Source organism: Hylobates moloch, unplaced genomic scaffold (genome assembly GCF_009828535.3).
Source record: "Hylobates moloch isolate HMO894 unplaced genomic scaffold, HMol_V3 SCAFFOLD_17, whole genome shotgun sequence".
Classification (NCBI taxonomy): Eukaryota; Metazoa; Chordata; class Mammalia; order Primates; family Hylobatidae; genus Hylobates; species Hylobates moloch.
Genome location: NW_026652292.1, coordinates 73462777 through 73482573, shown reverse-complemented (window position 1 = coordinate 73482573; position 19797 = coordinate 73462777). Strand labels below are relative to the sequence as shown.

The following is a 19797-nucleotide window of genomic DNA, read 5'->3' as shown; positions in this document are numbered from 1 at the left end:
TTGATGGGCATAAAAGTAATAGAAGTCATGTTTGCCAAAATGAATATTTATGTAATGTTTTACTGTAGTATATGATATAACATACCTGCAATATAATACAAATTATATATATATACACACACACACATACACATATTTTTTTCCCAGCATCTGCTGTGATACATCCACTGAGCTAAATGCTTTGTGTTTTCCAGACTCTTTCAGTAGCAGAAAGAAACCAGCATGTTAGAGAGCTCAGCGTTTCAGGAACTGTCAGTAGTTCACACTGATGGGTGTAATGGATACGTGCACATTTTGCACGGTGCAGGTATAGTGATAAGACAATCCTGCAGAAGGAGGAGCAGACAGTCTCTGAAGTATATTCTATTACTTGCTAAGGCATTTGATATTTTCAAGTAAGAGTCCTATCATTGTCCAGAAATATCAACTGCCTAAGCATCTCACAGCCAGCTACCAGAAGGGTCTAGGACTTGTTGTATTTGCCCAAGGTCACATGTTAGGCACATCCATTTTTGTGTGTTGTAGCAGAGGTGGAGTGGAGTTAGGATATGATGTGCATCATGGAGTGTATATTTTTATAAACCCTTCTGTGTATATTTGTATAAGCACACTCCTTCTGCCAAAGTGTGTTAAGTTATAAATATACTGGTGTATAACAAATAATCTCAGTGTGGAAGTTATAAAACCCAACCTCTCTATGCCATTTATAGCATCTTCAACGTTTAATGACTCCCATTGCCTTGTTAGTGCATTTCCAGCCTTCCAGCCTGAAATTTAAACGTTTCAATAGCCTGTCCTCATCTCAGTCTTTCAAGTGAATTTTCTCCTACTAAATTGCTTCTGATGATCCAAGATGTTTTCCTTCTTCAGAATCTTTGCTCAATTGAATTACCAGAATTCTACCAGTGGTTTTGGGAATTTCTAGCTGTTCAGTTTTGCATAAATTTTAAAGCCACTTTGCAATTTACCTTCCTCTGCTGCAATACAGGGAGAATAACCCCTGCTCCACCCACCTCACAGAAGTGCCTTTCTGTCATTCACCCTAATAATATTTACTGTCCAACTATTATGGGTCAGGCACTGATCTAGGCACTGAAGATACAGTAGCGAACAAAGGAGATGAAGGGCTCCACCTTGGTGGGACCTATAATTTAGTGGGTTGGTACAGAAAATAAAAATTAAAAATGAATTAATTTTTATGCTACTAGAAGGGAATAAATGCTGTGAATTATGGTAAATTATGGAAAGAGAGTAAGGAATGACAAGAAATTATCATACGTATCGAATTGATGCCATAATAAAAATATATTACAAGTGATACATAAATGTTATAACAAAAACTGCTACACTGGTATTCAGAGAGTGATCAAATGTGTCAGACACTACACTAAATGCCTTAGGCATTTTTTTTATTTAATTCTCCTAAGAAACTTAAGCAGGCATTATTGCTATTATCTCCGTTTTATGAATAAGAAAATAAAGATATAGAAAAGCAGAGCATTATAATAGTTGTCAAACATATACACGTATACTATTTATGCCAGTTGAAGAGAAATAGTTAATCATACCCTCCAAAACTCACACACACAACCCCAACATACACACAACCTCAACATGCACACATAAACAAATGTTAGCTACTCAAACAGGTAGATATGTTCCTCTGAGGCCCAATGACCAGTTTCAAGGACACTTGACATCATTTCATCTCATTTGGAAGTTACTCATTGTCCTGATGCTTTTTAGGCTAGAGAATTTTAAGTAGAGTAAAATGTGGTTTAAAATAACACTAGAGAATAGGTGAGAGCAAACCAGAACTGTAGGAATCCTCTTTTCTGACAATGATTTTGCCCCTTGACAAGTAGGGGAGCTGAGATCTGCCCTCATCCTTCTGGTCCATTCTAGCTCAAGCCATCTATGGTTCTGTAGTTGCATTTTTCACGTGGTAAGTCAACTCTAAAGACAGAACAGGGGTAAAAACTTGAGAATAGTGGACAAGAAAAGAGTGTGTGAAGAAATAAGTTGTATCAAATTATAACATTGGTCAAAAATGGCAGTACTCATAATCCTGAAGGTAAGCCGTATTGAGGCTGCTGAAGACCTAGAGTAGCTTTTATCCAATTCGTGTTATGGCTGGAGAACTTTTCTTACAATTTGAAAGGACATTTACAGAAGGCCTTTTCTTGGAGAAGCCTGGCTAGTCACCAGAGATATCTGCCAATGACGCTGGTAATTTGGAAATGTCATCCATTTCCAGGGAATAGTTCTATAAACTAAGAAAGTTAGTAATACATCCAAAAATGAATGTGCTTCCGAGGAATAAGCCATGCTAATTCCTTACACAAGAAGGTTGCATATAAACCAGAATACCAAATTGCTAAATTAGTATTTATATTGAGAAATGTAATGTATCAGGTGGATTACATAACCAAGTTTGTTGGTCAGTGCATTTGTTCTGCATGACAAATCTATTCCAGAAATAAAATCATAATCAGAAAGTTATTTTAAAATGAGCATGGAGCCAAAGCAGTGCCAGTCCAATCAGAACTGTGGATGCTACTGAGATATGATGGTTTACCGTGCACATTTCTACCACATGGTCAGATTTGCAGACATGGAGAGACAATTTATTTTTATAAAATATAATCTCTCTCTCCCAGACAGCGCTAAAGACAAATGGGAACCTTTGTTTCAGTGGCTTCTTCTATGACATTTCTGATTTTACAGCCAATATTACCTCTTAGTCTTGGTTGCTGTGTGTGTTTTATGAATGTTAATACAACTTCATTATTTATAAATTATATAGGCTTTTAGAAATGTACGTTTTACAAGTGCAGACTTTGGTAGATATGCTAAGTACATAGACAATAATAACAGCAAGTATTGTACTTCCTATATGTTAGGTATAGTTTAACTTGTTTACATTCATTCATTCATTTGTAAAAGTCTTATTAATTATTTTAGCAAGCTTAGAAGTAGTCACCAGCTTGGTCCCTTTTGCATATGATGAAACTAATGCTAGGACAGTTAGTAAATTGCTCAAGTCTCCCTCTTCTTTACCTTTGAACCCACACTGTCTTGCACTAAATCTCTAAAATAGACTAATTATCTTTTCTCTATGGCTGAGGTCATGCTGTGTTTTATTGTGTTGACATAATAATTCAAACAAGAACAATGAAGTAGGGGAACTTATTTTAAGTTAAAAATAGGAGAAGATACTAGAATTATTTGTTTCATTAATACATATTTTTGATTAGTATCACCCACCTTCCCTAGCAAGTAAGAAGACCATCTCTCTCCTAGTCTACTTACTCTTATGTAACCTTCACTCCTACGAAATGATCATTTCAGCCTCCTGCAAAGCCAAGACAGATTACATTCAATATTACTTCCTCCTCCTGTCAGCTCCTAACTTCCTTAGAGACTACAGTCAGGTGGGTGTAGGTAACCTATCTTCTTTGAAATCTTCTCATGATTGGCGGCTCAGGATGATGCCACGGGTGAAACTTATCAGATTCCCAGAATAGCTGTCTTTGGGAGAAATTGTTTTTCCCTCTTTTCTGGATACTCATGGCTTCCTTCCATTTTATAATCAGAGCACAGCACTTCTACTGCATTAATGCCACAAATAGCTAATTGTTTCGCCCTATCATAATTTCCTTGAGAAATGAATTAACACAACCTCATAGGCCTCATCAGTCTGAGAACTCTGTTTTATTAATTGAATGCACAGAATAAAGCCTTCGTATCTTTTCAAAAATCTAACTATAAAATATACAAGTATAAATTGCAAAATTTTACACTTGGAAAAATAATTTAGGCAAATTTTCCTTTCTTTACAAATTAAGAAAATGAGGTCCCAGGACAGGTGATTGTCCAAAATTGCTCAGTAAAAAGAGACAGAATCAGAACTATAAATCAGGGGTATTAAGTGTTTGTCTAAAACTACTGAATGGACACTAATATTTTGCAAAATGTTTTTGTTTAGTTTTTTTTTCTAGTATTTATTGAGAAGCTTTCTTGAGGGTATATCAAAATCCTTGACATCTGTTTATGGACTATGTGCAAAAAATATAGTACATCATATTTTTTAAGGAATTGAATAAAACGTTACTTATCAATTTATTGAATTCTGAAATTTATACTTTGAGAGACATGAGATGTGTTGGTCACAATCTCTGATTTCCCCAGAAAACTCAAGTTCTTTCATTTCACAATGGCCTTGATGAGAAAAAATTTTCTGAAATGGATTAGCAACAAAATGAAACCCCCAAGAACAGAGTGGAGCTTCTATACTAGAGTGGAAGTCTTCTGACTTCTGTGGTTCATTCATATTCACTTCCAGGAAGCTGATAAGGTGAGTGGTAACAGGAGTTCTGGAGATAAATTCCAATTAGTATATGTTCCTTTCCTTGTAAAGGCAAATGTGTGCAAGGCAAGATAGAGAGAAAAAATAAATCAGCTGTGAGTATCTTGGACCATTTGTGCCATGTGTCGATTTTGTGTAGATTTCCTCCCTGCCTCCAAGCCTCTTAGAAAGTCGTCTACAGCTGATAAGGTCTGTCTCCAAAGTTCTCCCTCTACCCTTCTCCTTTCAGTCAGACTTGGCTTCCACCTACTCTGCTGAACCTCCATTTGCTGAGGCCTGTAGTAATTCTCATGCTCTTCATCAAAGAGGCCTCACTGCTACCTATTTAACTTGAGCTGTCAGCAATTTTAAGCATGTGGCAGGCATTTCTTCATAAACTCTGACTTTCTCTAGCTTTAAAACCACATGGTTTTCTTTCTATTCTTACCAGCCCTTCCTTGGTCTTTACTGGTTCATTCTTCATTTCTAATGAGATGAGGGACTTTCTTGGAGCTAATATTAAACCCATTTCTTATGCTATAATCTTTTCTGGAAAATAATCTTACCCTGAGTGTTATAGTTTGTATATTTTTGTTGTGGTATTTCCAAACGTACACCCTATATTAAGTCTTTCCATCTTAGCTTTACAAATCCAAGCTCTTACGTGGATTGTGCATTTGGATAACTGAGAGGCACTTCAAAACCAACATGCGAATAACTGAATTTAGTATATTCTCCCCAAATTGTATTCATTCTGTAGTGTTATCGATCTCAGAACATTGGGTCATCTTTCATGGGCTCCATCAGAGAAGCAAGCTAGATGCCATTCTGCATAGCTCCTGCTCTCTGACTTCCTTAAATTCCTGTAGTTTTCTAAACATTTCTCAAGACTTCATTTTTCACAATTACAATCTAAGTCCATTTCTGAACACATTGCTGTCTTCCAAGTTCGTTTGCTCTTGAAATGTCTTCTCTTTCTCATGTCTAAGAAACCTTTCTTCATTAAATTTGTGACTCCTTTCAAATATTACCTCACTGAGAAATCATTTTTTGACATTCTAGCTGAAGTTAGATGACTGCTTCTATAGTTTTATAGAACTATGCATACCAGATGGAAAGACATACAAACATGTCACAGTGTAAAGTTGCATGGGTTTTTTTTTTTTTTTTTTTTTTTTGCTATCATCTAAATGTCTTGTCTTTATATTATAAACAACAATCATGTTTGTATCTCCAATGCCAACTATAGTGACTGGCAAACAGCAGATGCTTAATACTTGAAGAATGAAGGAATGAATTTCTGAGTGAAAGCAAGGTGATTTAATGGAGATATGGGGTAGACATCAAGAAAGTAAGAAACCTTGCTTACTGGCAAGCAATATGTATAGAAGGATGCTTGTGGTCAGGCACAGTGTTTCATGCCTGTAATCCCAGCACTTTGAGAGGCCAAGGTGGATGGATCACAAGGTCAGGAGATCGAGACCTTCCTGGCCAACACGGTGAAATCCCGTCTCTACTAAAAATACAAAAATTAGCTGGGCGCGGTGATGCATGCTTGTAATCCCAGCTACTTGGAAGGCTGAGTCAGGAGACTCGCTTGAACCCGGGAGGCAGAGGTTGCAGCAAGCCGAGCTCGCACCACTGCACTGCAGCAGCCTGGTGACAGAGCAAAATTCTGTCAAAAAAAAAAAAAGAAGAAGAAGGATGCTTGTTTACTCATTTGTTTTGATTTGATTTGACTTGTTTTACTTTGTAATTTTAATAAGATATTTTAGGGCAAATAGAATGAGTTATGGAAAAAAGTAATACCAAGAAAGGGGAGAGGATAATTGCTGAATCAGGGACCCAAAGAAATTTTAAAAAGGATTTGAATCAATGATGAAATGAATGAGAACATTCATGAAAAATATAATGCAAAAAAACCTCAGATCCAGCTCAAACTTTACCTCTTCCATTTAGATGGAGTCTTTGTCATAGCCTTTATTATTTTTGTCTCAACTCATCAAATTTATTTACTTGCATGTCCATCCTAACTATTGAAGTAAGATGTCTTAGAGAGAAAAGGTGTTTTGTTCACCTTGGTGCTTTTAGAACAATGTCTGGCATCTTAAAGTATGACCAATATTAACATTGAATAAGTGATAAGTAATGAAGGTGTCAGAGGCGTTTGAATCCGAGTGACTCCATTTTGAGTGAGGGCTAGGAAAATGAGGCTGAGACTTTCTGGGCTGCATTCCTAGGAAATTAGGCATTCCTAGCCTCTAGATATTTATGGTTAAGGGAACAAATTAATAATTTGACTAAAACAGACCCAGACTTGAGAGTGTCCAGATATCTTGATATCTGGAGAACAAAGGCATTCCTAATTTTGCTTTAAAGATAATAATATCAGTTCTTGCAAAATATAGTAATTAAGAAAAATAATCTTGTATCACAAACCTTTGTAGCAGAGCACATCTCCCCAAGATCTATTTTTATCATATATACATATTTTATCATATATACACATATATATATATACACACACACACACACACACACACACACACACACACACAAGGACTGTACTTAGGGCAGACACGTTCCTCCTCTTACCTTCAAGAACATGCTATTCTGTCTATGGAGTAGTCATCCTTTCACCACTTTACTTTCTTAATTAACTTGCTTTTACTTTGTACTGAGGACTTGCCCTGAATTCTTTCTTGTGAGAGATCCAAGAACCCTCTCTTGGGGTCTGGATCAGGACCCCTTTCTAGGAACAAAGGGGCTGGTGTTCATTATCATATTAAGGCTGGAATGCAAGAAGATTCAAAGTTGCATTGTATATTTAATGAATAGGTAAATTTCTGTTTCTAGAAATGTTAATCTTGAACTAAAATTTGATGAACACTTACTTGTCCCAAGTACTTACATGACTAACCACCTAAAAGTGTGCATGTATGTTAAACACTTTATTTCATAGCTGTATTAGTCCAGTCTCACACTGCTGTAAGGATACTACCTGAGACTGGGTAATTTATGAAGAAGGTTTAATTAACTCACAGTTCCACCTGGCTGGAGAGTCAACAGGAAATTTACAACCATGGTGGAAGGTGAAGGGGAGGCAAGGCATGTCTTACATGGCAGTAGGAGAGAGAGAGAGAATACAAGGGAAATTGCCACTTTTAAACCATCAGATCTCATGAGAACACCCTCACTATCATTAGAACATCGTGGAGGAAACCACCACCATGATCCAATCGCTTCCCACCAGGTCCCTCCCTCAACATGTGGGGATTATAATTCCAGATGAGATTTGCATGGGAACATAGAGCCAAACCATATCAGTAGCAGCTTAGCTAGATCAAACAATTTAAGCTGGCTTTGATTCTGGGTATTTCTTGAGCTCATGCTCTTTTCACTCTATATGGATTCATTACTCCAGATAGGTTATGCTTATGCTGCGGTAACCAACACAACACATACAAGTTTGCTTTCCACCCATTATAAGTCCAGTGTGGATTGAGCAACCCTCTATGGCAGCTATGTCTAGAGTGATGACTCACACAGGCATGCTACTTCCATCTTGTGATCCCGTCCTGGCACACAGCCTCTGGTCAGCCACTCCCCAAAGTGAGGAAAGGAGAAAATAGAATGGCAGGGGTTTTTCCCTGCCTAATCCCAAATTGGTGCAGATCACTTCCACTCACATTGTGTTATCCAAAAATGTCCTATAACTCTACCTAACCACAAAGAGTTGGTTCAGTTTATTTTGTGTGACTAGATGGAAATGATAACAAATGAAACTGGGTAAATCCACATCACATCCAATATAATACTGAGGTAAGAGACTTGGCTTTATGGGAATAGAGACACTGTTGGTAGGCCAGGCAGTTAACGAAACAAATATTTACTGCACCCCTACTGTGTGTCAGGCTGTTTCATTTGCTGAATATACAGCAGTGAATGAAACATAGAAGGCCCCCCACAGTCATGGAATTTGCATTCAAGAAGGAGAAGCAAACAAACAAACCTCAAAATGCAATCATTTTAAAAATTAAAGAAGTACAGGTAGGCGTTTGTACAGAATTATCATAGCATTATGTGACAGAAAGTTTCCCAGTAGCTAATTTAGTGTAGGTAGTCGGCAAACATCTTTGTGAGGAGGTGATATGCAAACAGAAATCTGAATGACATGAAGGAGCAGTACATAAAGTTAGGAAGAGACATTCTAGACTGAGCAGAGTTATCTCAAAGACTTTGCTACAGAAATAAACTCTGGGTGGCAGCAAACCAGAAAGTAGGTCATTGTGGATAGAGCAGAATGAGAGAGAGAGAATCATAGTATTATATGTTGTTGTAGGAATAGGGAGAAATCAGCACTTGCATATTTCGAAGGAAAAACAAAGAGTTTTGAGTACAATGAGAAACCATTGGAGAACAGTAAGCAGTAGAGTGACACAATGTGATTTATGTTGATTACTGGCGCAGTTCAGTCTTCCAAACCTTATACATTCCTGAACCCTGAAAATAGAAGCTGAAGTGATAGACATCTGTGTGACAGCCAAAGGCAATATCAGAGTTGAAAAGTGCTAAGCCCCACTTGCTTTCAATGGGACTGTCGGAGAGAAATGCGCTGTTACTGAAAAATGCCAGAGTTGGCAAAATCTAGACTTGCATGAAAAGCTACAAACAAAAAAAAAAAAAAAAGAAAGAAAAAGAAAAAACTGCAGGTGTGTAAAACGCTACTCTAGAATTAGGAAACTCAAGTCACTTAAGCTGGCAATTAAACTGGTGGCACACAGCCAGCCACCCGTCTGGTATGTGGAGTCTCAGAATGCTTTTACATGGATGCTAGATTGAGTCAAGGTAAGCCAAGGTCATGTGGATGCTTGATTCTGTGCTGGCCCAGTCTTGGAACAAGATGGGGAACGGAAGAAGTGGGAGGCATTGTGGGGAGACATGTTCATGATGTGCAGAAATGGCCACATTAGCCAGCAGAGGCGGATGGAAAATTCTTCAGTTGAGCTGTCAGAACTGCTTCAGGAAAATAGCTATCGCTGCAGATTATTTCATACGTAGATGTATGCAATGATGTAACAAGGAAAGTGGTTTTAGGGCATATATTTCAAACCTTGTTTTCTGGAGCCTTCAGGTTCAAAGAAAATAGCTTCAGGAGCCACCATAGTCCTGGAGAGTAAGGAAAAGAAGTGGCATTCCAATACACAGCGGCTCTGTTCTAATTCATCCAAGGCTGTTCTTTATATGTTACGTATTAATAACATTGGGGTTGTAGGTGAAAATTTATTTGGAAGAAATATTCCTACTGAAAAAGGCACATTTTGAATGTAATAAGAGCACAGTATTGAGAGGCATAAGGTTGAAACCATATAAATCACATACATCTGGTAGCATTTTATGCTACTTTATTTAATCCTCACATTTTATAGATGGCTACTCTAAACCTCAATTGACATTTGGGAAAATTGACAATAAAGAAGTTTAAATTCCTTGTTCAAGGTCACACAACCATTAAATGGTAAAGATGAGACTCAAACTTGGATTTCTCATCCCAAGGGCCACACTTTCTTTTCCTGTTATCCCATTAAGTCATGCATGATGGACCCATATCCATCATTCACTGACTGTGATCTCTAGTAGGTACCATCTTCCCAGAATCTCATTTTTATCATTTATTAAAGAGTAACAGAGCACTTAATGAAAACAACCTCATTATTTTGAGGTTCAAGTGATATAATATGCTTATGAGAAGAAACTAGCATGAGCTAAGTGCTAGACACTTTTACAGATGTTGGCTTATGTAATCATCCCAGAATACAATGAGGGGACTGATGATGTCCTACCTTACAGATAAGGATATCAAGTCTAAGCCTAAACAGCCAGAAGTAGAGGGGGCTGCTGACATTTCAATGTGAGTCTCAGTCCATTCATGTGAACAGGGCTTCACCTAACTTTCATGGTGACTGAGTGAGAAATAAAAAAGGAAACTGATTTATCATACATTTAAAGAGTTGAACATCATAAACTAATAAATACATATATAATAAATTAATATATAACTTCTATATTGATAAATATACCTTCAAGCCAAAAACGTGTATAGCTTTTAGGTGACTGAAAGTCAAAGTCAGTCCAAAAATATCAAAAAAGATCAAATTTGTTATTATTGTGCATGTCTAGGTGTTGTACTTATGAAAGAATGATGATTGGATGATTAGAGACATACATAGTTAATACATTACTATATATTTACTTCATGGTTTACCTTCATTTCATCAGCATTGCCATATTTTATAGTCAATATTTTCATATATATATATTTATATTTATAATTGTCCAGCTGACCAAAAATAAAATGTAAATGTACTCAGAGATTAGTAAATGTTAATATTTTATCCAAAATGTAAATTTCAACATATGTAAAATATAAACACTGGAATTATTTTATATCTATTCTCAAACATATTTTTCCTTACAAATATTCAAAACTGACAAACATCATAAAAGCTAAAATGCAAGTTTAATAATATTAATTTCATATCAAAATTATTTTAGATCTTAAAATGCATTATTAAATATTCTTATAAAATATAACTTCCTAATTTTCACATTCAATGTGTATCTACTTGCCAAATTAAGGAATCAATATCACACTTCATGCATGCTATGTCTAGACCAACAAGTATATAAATGTAGGAGTCATATGAATTATTGTAAATTACACAATGTTCATTAGTTGCTATGTATGACTACCATATGCAAGTAGCATGCTAATTAGTCAGTATGTCCAAAGCAGGAATTGGAACATTACGCAAAGAGAAGATGGGCACTAGTTCAACTGAAAAAAATGATACTTCGGTTATGTAAGAATATATTGTGTTCATGTTGAAGATTTGATCTGTGTGATTATTAATTTTATGTGTAAATCCCTGGACCCTTGATTATGCCAGGAAATGCCTAGATATCTGCTTAAATATTATTTCTGGTTATGTCTATACAGGTGTTTTCAGAAGAAATTGGCATTTGAATCACTGAACAAAGTAAAGCAGATGGCCCTCCTTAATTTGAGTGGGCCTCATCCAATTCATCTAGGGCCTGCACAGAGCAAAAAGGTAGAGGAGGGTTGAATTTTCACTTGGTTTGACTATTTGAGCCTTGATGCCTATCTTCTCCTGCCCTTGAACTGGAACTTACTACCAGCATGCCTGGTTCTTAGGGCTTGGACTGGCATTTACACCACAACCTTCCCTGAGTCTCCAGCTTGCAGACAGCAAGATCATACAACTTCTTAGGCTCCACAGTTGTGTGAGGTAAGTCCTTATAGTATCTCTTTCTGTAAAAAAAAAAAAATATATATATATATATAATATATATATAAATATATATATACACACACACATATTTATATGTGTGCATATATATATGTATATGTGTGCATATATATATGTGGATATATATATCCTATTTGTGCTGTTTCTCTGCAGAACCCTAATATAATTCATTGATTAATTTTCTTTTACCTTTACACTTCTGAAGCTGTATAGCAGAAGAGGCATAACGCATGCAACTTTGACTTTTTGATGCAGTGTGTTTTTTGTTTAGTTTTTACATATCTTGGGCCATCTGCTTGTTTTTGAGTATGCAAATGTAGAGATCCTCTCCTTGGGCTTTGCAGCGTTAATCCAAAGAGTGAATGTTTGACAGAGTTACTGCTCCCACCAGGCTGGCCCTGAAAGCTGGATAGCAGGTGATTGAGGTACTTACCTATAATTGTTTGTGTGTACGTGTTTACCTATTTTTGTGATATGACTGTATATAAATCATAAATGTCTATCTAAATTCAAGTCAACAATTTTTTTTTCTGAAAAGGGCCAAATAGTACATATATATATATATATATATATACACACACACACACACACGCACATACATATATATATATATATAGCCAAATGGTCTCCATTGATATTACTCTATTTTGCTGTTGTAGTGCAATATTAGCCATAGATACCATGTAGACAAATGAAGTAAGCATGGCCTTATTTGAATCATAGAAGGCCAAACTTGGCCCATGGGCTGTAATTCATTGACCTCTGCACTGAAGCATGGGATCCTAAATTCTCCTTCCTAAGTTTAAGCAGGTTACTGCATGCAGATGTGCCTTGTAAACAAAACAGAAATTCATAAACTGTTTAATTAAATAACTGGTTGGAATGATCTTTATTATTTTGCTGTTTGAGAACCATGCTCAGTGACAAACTCAATTCACATAATCATCTTTTATCAGATAGCCAACTTGGTCAAGATTTGAACATATTGGGCTTATCATTAACAGTAAATTTGTATGAATGTTAGGTGACAAGATATTCTCAAACTCTGCTATGGTGGTCTTCATTTATTTCTTTTTGCTTGGTTTAACTATGTTTGGGGTCAGAAGAACTACTGACTTTGGGCCAGCCAGTTATCTTAGAACCCTGATAACGACAATATCAAAACTATGACCAACAATAACAGTTCAACAAATGACCAAGAAGTGCTAACAGTTAGCCAGACATTATTCTAACAGCTTTCCTCATGAGAACTCATGTACTGAGACAAACTGCAGTTCTTAATTTTTAGCGAATACTTATAATCCATATATTCTTAAGAGCCAGCTCTGTGGAATGAGGGACCTCATGGAGACGAAAGACCAGGTTCCAATTTATCCATCTGATACTTCTCAGCTAGATAGGCTCTCTGATTCCTTGTCTGTATCAAAGGGAAAGACTTGAATGCTGTAGTGAGTACGAAACAAGGAAAGGTTTGTAAAACACAGTTTTAGAAAAGTGTGAGTGGGGGCCAGTTGTGGTGGCTCACACCTGTAATCCCAACACTTTGGGAGGCTGAGGAGGGGGGATCACTTGAGGTCAGGACTTCAAGACCAGACTGTCCAGCATGGTGAAACCTCATCTCTACTAAAAATACAAAAACTAGCCAGGAGTAGTGGCTCATTCCTGTAATACCAGATACTCGGGAGGCTGAGGCAGGAGAACTACTTGAACCTGGTGGCAAGGTGGAGGTTGCAGATCATGCCACTGCACCCTGGGCGACACAGAAGAGAAGAGAAGAGGAGAGGAGAGGAGAGGAGAGGAGAGGAGAGGAGAGGAGAGGAGAGGAGAGGAGAGGAGAGGAGAGGAGAGGAGAGAGAAAAGAAAGAAACAAAAAGAAAGAAAAGAAAGAAAAAGAGAAGAAAGGAAAGAAAAGAAAAAGGAAAGAAAGAAAAAAGGAAAGAAGGAGGAAAAAAGGGAGGGAAAGAAGGGAAGAAAGGGAAGAAAGGGAAGGAAGGAAGGAAGGAAGGAAGGAAGGAAGGAAGGAAGGAAGGAAGGAAGGACCTCATGACTGTAATCCCAGTTCCAATACTTTAGAAGGCTGAGGCAGGTAGATCACTTGAACACAGGAGTTCAAGACCAGCCTGAGCAACACAGAGAGGTCTTCTCTCTACAAAAAAAATTTAAAATTAGCCTGGTGCAGTGGCATGTAGCTTTGGCCTCAGCTACTCTGGAGGCTGAGGTGGGAGAATCACCTGAGCCCAGGAGGTTGAGGCCACAGTGAACCATGATTGCACCACTGTACTCCAGGCTGGGTAACAGAGTGAGACCTTGTCTCAAAAAAAAAAAAGAAGAAAAGTGTGATTACTATAAAAATATTTTAACTAACATATATTTTCACTCTTTATCAGTATTACAGAAGAACAGGAACTACATCTTAAATAATTTTCTAAATGTGTCTTTCTTTTCTGCCTTCTCTTGCACTGAAAATAAAACAAAAAAGGAACCCATTCACACTCCTCATGATCACAGAACCCAATCTATCTTACTTAAGCCTTCAGCTGTAGACTTCGAACTTTTATTTTTAAGCACGTTTTGTTTCCTCTATTGTTTTTAAAATGTGGCCTTTCAAGAGGTTTGGAATAAGCTTGCAACACATACTAACACTGGAAGTTAATATATGTTAAATCAGTTCCAGGTATGGAAACAATCCTTGCTGATTTGAAGGTAATATATGGTGCTTGTCATTGGAAATGTGTGTGCAGGTGCACTGTCTGCCGACAATGTGAAATTGGCATTAGCATTAATCACAGATTTGAATTTGGCAAATGCGGATTTCAAAGCAAATATAATCCAGTATTACTGCAAAAGGCAATTATAAAACTTCTCACTTTTTCTGAGCAGCAAATTAGAATGTAATTAGAATCACATGCATTAGAGGTGTGTGTGTGTGCGCGCATACGTGCATGAGTTTGTGTGTGTGCATGTGTGTAGGGGTGTGTGTGCATGTGTGTAGGGGTGTGTGTGTGTACGTTTAATGTTTCCTTTTGTCTCTTTATAGCACTCCAAACAAGCAATACTAACAATTTAAATTTAGAGTTTTCTTTATATTATCCAGATTCAGGATACACTCTTCATTCTTACATAGATTGCCTCAATATTCACAATACTAGAACCTCCTTAAATGCATAAACAATGTTCATTTCTACGTTTCTGTAGCTAACTCAGTCTCCACAAGAAGGATAATATCTTCCCATAATTAATACTTACTAGGATTTTTTTCTATGGACTCATAAAGTGAGTGCTGTGTAATTTTATAAACATTATTCTTGACATTGTGCTCCAAATAAATGCAATAATATCATACTTTTTATAACCCATCAGGTTCCTCAAAAATGGCCATTAGAAAATATATCAAATGGCAAGATCAGAGGTTTATTCAAAATTCATCCATTCAAAAGGTACTTATTAAACATTTATTTTATGGAGAGCTATAAGAAGCAGAGCAGTGAATAAACAGAATGTCTGCATCTATGCAAGTCACAATTGATGTAAGTGTTCTAAAGATGTCTATAATAAAAGCTTAAGCACAGAAATCAAAATAGGGAAGCTGAATTTATGGAACTTTCTATGTGCTAGAAATAATTTGAAGTATTTTATGTGCTTATGATTTTATTCCTTAAAACAACCGTATTGTGATTTTACAAAGATGAAACATGTACACAGAAGTCAAGTCACTGCTACACCTAATGTGCAAATGACTGAACCATATTTCTAGTCTAGGTGGTTTAACTAGAGTCCACACTATTTTGGCTACATTATATTGCATCACTCTTGGCTTTACTTGCTACAAAAATGTATGCCAAGCCTTCAGTCAGTTACATGACTTGAATATCTGTTTTTTATGACTGTTATTTTTCATGACTGAACTTTGAATATGAGATGGCAGTGGAAAGTTCTAGGTGTTATTGCCTGTCAAGTACATGAGATCTGGGTATTCTTCTATTCTATTAATATAACATAGAACCATATGCTTTAGCAATCAACTGGGTGAAAGGCAAGGACTTCATCCTCATAAAAACTAATGAACAATAATTTGTGACAAAAAATAGTTACCACACATTTTTCTGAGGGTCATCAGCATGTGGGATAGCAGGTTCAGAATTTCTCAGGTTCAGAATTTCTCTCAGAAATCAGTTCTGGGTCAACTCTAAGACAGGAACAATTATTTGAATGAAGAATTGTCCAAGCAAGTATGGATAAGGCCAGCAGGGTAGTAAAAAACAAATAAGAACTGTGTAGCAGAAAGCAAATACCTAATCTGAAGTTACAGAATATTCTAGTCACCTTAAAAAAGAATCTTATTGCAAAATGTACTGAAAGAGAACAGACGAGTTCACTCATTTCTGAAGGTGAAAAAAAATTTGCCACAAATTGTGATGTTTATCAGAGTGGATGATCATTAGTTATGCATCCTGAATGCATTTTAATAACAAGTCTGTTGGATACATTCCTCATTTAGGACAAAATTATGTCTTTGACATGTGAAACATACTCTGTTTGACAGTAGACATGATTTCATCTGCTCCTGATATTTTTTGGGGGGAGGAAAAGATTATCTGATTGTTGGATGTGGGCTAAGTACTTAGACGCAACTGGTTCAGTTCCACTTTGACAGGGTTGGGAGGGAAGAATCCAGAAGCCAAAACAAACAAAACAAAAACAAAAATTTAATTTTTTTTTCTGGCTTCAGACATGAAATAAGCTTAAGTGGACAGGTTCTGGCCCTGCAAAGTGGTAAGCAGTTGAGAGCTGGAGATTTCTTGAGTTCATTCCATTTCATTACCACCCTATCACTGAATGACAAACAGACAGAATGCTTATTTGGAAGCAGATTGTTGCCTCACATGTAAGCCAAAATCTCCAAACCAAGTTTAATTTGGTAATTAAGCTATGTGTGTGTAGTATCCATCTGCTGCAGGGCAGGTTCTTAGCGTTGGTCAGGAAAGAATTCAAGTGTGAGCCAGTGGTGGAAAAAAGCAGCTTTAGGCTGGGCGCGGTGGCTCACGCTTGTAATCCCAGCACTTTGGGAGGCCGAGGCAGGCGGATCACGAGGTCAGGAGATCGAGACCACGGTGAAACCCCGTCTCTACCAAAAATACAAAAAATTAGCCGGGCGTGGTGGCGGGCGCCTGTAGTCCCAGCTACTCGGAGAGGCTGAGGCAGGAGAATGGCGTGAACTCGGGAGGCGGAGCTTGCAGTGAGCCGATATCGCGCCACTGCACTCCAGCCTGGGCGACAGAGCGAGACTCCGTCTCAAAATAAAAAAAAAAGAAAAAAGAAAAAAGCAGCTTTATTGACGCTGCAGAGTTACAGCTCGGTAGCTGCTCCTTGAGTAACACAGCTAGCCTATAGGCAATGAGCTGAGAATAGCAGCTTACCAGATGTTGGCTAGCTGTATTTCTACCCACTTTTAATTGCATGCAAATTAAAGGGAAGTTTATTCAGAAATTTCTAGAAAATGGGCAGCTACTTGTTGATGTTGTCTTGGAAAGGGACAGTAACTTCCAGGTGTTGCCATAGCATTTGTAAACCATCATGGCGCTGTCGGGAGTGTCTTATGAAGATGGGCAGCGAGGGCAACTAGACATCGCTTTTCGTGCCACTTGCTGGTTCTGTCTAGTCTCCTATCTTGTCCAGGAAACAAGTCCTACCCATCACCTATCTCATATCTTTTTGACTCTTGTGTCTTTCAGTTACTTTCAATCTTTAGGTCAAAACAGGGGTATTATTTAATGAATTCCTTAGAATCCAATAAGAACTTCAGTCCTTTAAGTGGTTACATTTTAACAATTGCTAACCATGTGGCTCACACCAACTTTTTCACTAAGTAAGAAGAGTAAATTAAGCTTCGCATTATTTATGTTAAAATTAATTTGAATAAATTGGGGAACTATTAATATACAATGAGGATTTGTGGTGTCAGGATCTAAGAAAGAAGCAAGCTCATTTCAGTCTGTTTTTCCAATTGAGTTATTGCTGATTTCTAAAGAGAACTGAGAACTATTGAGGGTCTCACAGTACTGGAAAAAGAAAAAAAAAAAAGAATTTAGAGTTTACCAGAGAGAGCCCTGATGAAAACTGAGGTCTGAGTTGAGACTCAGAAGAGATAGTCTCAAAGTAATAAAACACCAGAAACATATTAACACTCATAGAAATCGAAGCCCACCTCTGAATGATCTCAATTTCTGATATGATAAATATGATCTAAGACTACTCGTGCCTTTTTCTGCTTTACTTTCAGAAAGCTCAATGTTTCTGGTAAAAGAGATAATTATGCAGAGATTATTAAAATAACCAAACACACAAAGATGAAAGGTATAATTGAAAACAAATAGGAGCAAGACACAGGAAATCTGTTATCATGCACGTAGTTTAAAATATCAATGATTAATATACTAAAGCAATTAATAAAATAAATTGAGATGATTGACAGCCAACAATAAACAATAATCTTGCTAAATATATTAACCCACAAAATAAAATACTCAATATATTTCTATATATCACCAATTAACCCTTAATAAAATGAAATGTAGAGAACTTTTAACAAGAAAGACTTATAAAGTACGCTATAATAAAATTAGAAACTTCCAATTTTTAAAATATGCCATAAGGAGGCAAAAAAGCAAGCCACACAAGGGAAATGATTTTCCAGCAATAGTAACTGGCATAGTTCTTGTTTGCAGAATATATGAAGATTTCTACAAATAACTTGTAAAGTGTAAACCATAATATAAGGATGCATAAAATACTTGATAAGTCACTTTACAAAAGAGAATATCCAAATAAAACATTAAAAATAATGTAATCATAAATGCGATGCAAATTAAAACTATAATAAAATGATTCATACCACTATACAGTACCTGAATTGCCAAAATTAAAAATACTGTAAATGGTATTTTCAAGAATGTGGACCACGTGGAATTCTCATATACTACAAGAGAATATTGTTATAACTATTTTTGAAAACTGCTTGTCAGAATTTACTAAAGATAAACCTACATACCGGCATACAATATAATATAGCATTCAACCCAGCAACTACATTCCTAAGCATATACCTAACAGGGATGCTTACGCATGTGTGCCGAAAAATACAAGATGGTTCATAATACTATTAAAAATAACCAAAACTGGGAAACACCCCAAAAATTCGTCAACAATTGAATGGACAAATTCATTACTATTTGTAAGGATAGTATACACCCATGAAAGTAAGTGAATTTCAAATAAACTATAAATACTGCAAATACAATTTAGAGAAAAGATGCAATAGATACCATATTTTATGATTCTATTTCTATAAACTTGAGAAATGGGTAAAAGCAATTTATGGTGTGAGAAACCAGAATAGTGGTTACACTTAGGAAAGAGAATGTGGTTCTTTGGGGAAGAGAATAAGGAAAATAATTGAGAAGGAGTAAGAAGGAGTTTCTGGATGTTTCTGGACAAGCTTACTGACTTGTATGGTACTACATGAATGTCCTTATCTTTTGGTAATTTTTACAGCTACACACTTGTGATTTGCAGATGTCTCCCAGTGCTTGTTATTTCTCAGTAGAAATACTTCCAAAGGTTGAAAAAAGCTTTAATGTTCAATTTAACAACATAAAAAAACCATTCTTTATACATCTTTAATTTGCCAATTTACCATTATTTTCTAGGTTACCTGAAATCTTATTTTGCAGATCCCGACTCTCAAAAGTATATGGAGATTTGCATTAAACTCATACAGCTTAATCTCAACCAAATCATTGTCCATGGAATTTGCAGTCAAGGAAGGATTGATACAGTGGCAGTTTCATGTTGGCTCTGAGAGCTTTTGCCACAAGATGGTAAAGAGTATGAGTTAAATAATGGAATATTTAACTATAGATTATATAGAGGCAAATCAAATTGCAAAGATGAATATCCATCTTTTGGAGAAAATTTACAAATGTTCTGGAAGATGACATATTTCTTAATGAATTTTTCAAACACAAAGTCTGTTATGTGAAGACATTACTAGAGCCTTTTCTTTCAATGTCCAGTGTTCTGTAAAATTATGAACAGTTGAATTTGTTTTAAAAGTCTTCT

General features: G+C 36.5%; 1 long non-coding RNA gene across 1 annotated transcript in view; it reads right to left on the bottom strand.

Moving 5' to 3' along the window:
• Positions 1–1596: 1596 nt before the first annotated feature.
• LOC131381635 (uncharacterized) overlaps positions 1597–19797 on the bottom strand; it is a 39208-nt gene continuing 21007 nt past the window's right edge. Inside the window, exons 2-3 of the long non-coding RNA XR_009210512.1 lie at positions 3268–3355; positions 1597–1956 (exon numbers count right to left, since the gene is read on the bottom strand). This is a non-coding gene — a long non-coding RNA (uncharacterized LOC131381635). The remainder of the gene's footprint in view (positions 1957–3267; positions 3356–19797) is intronic.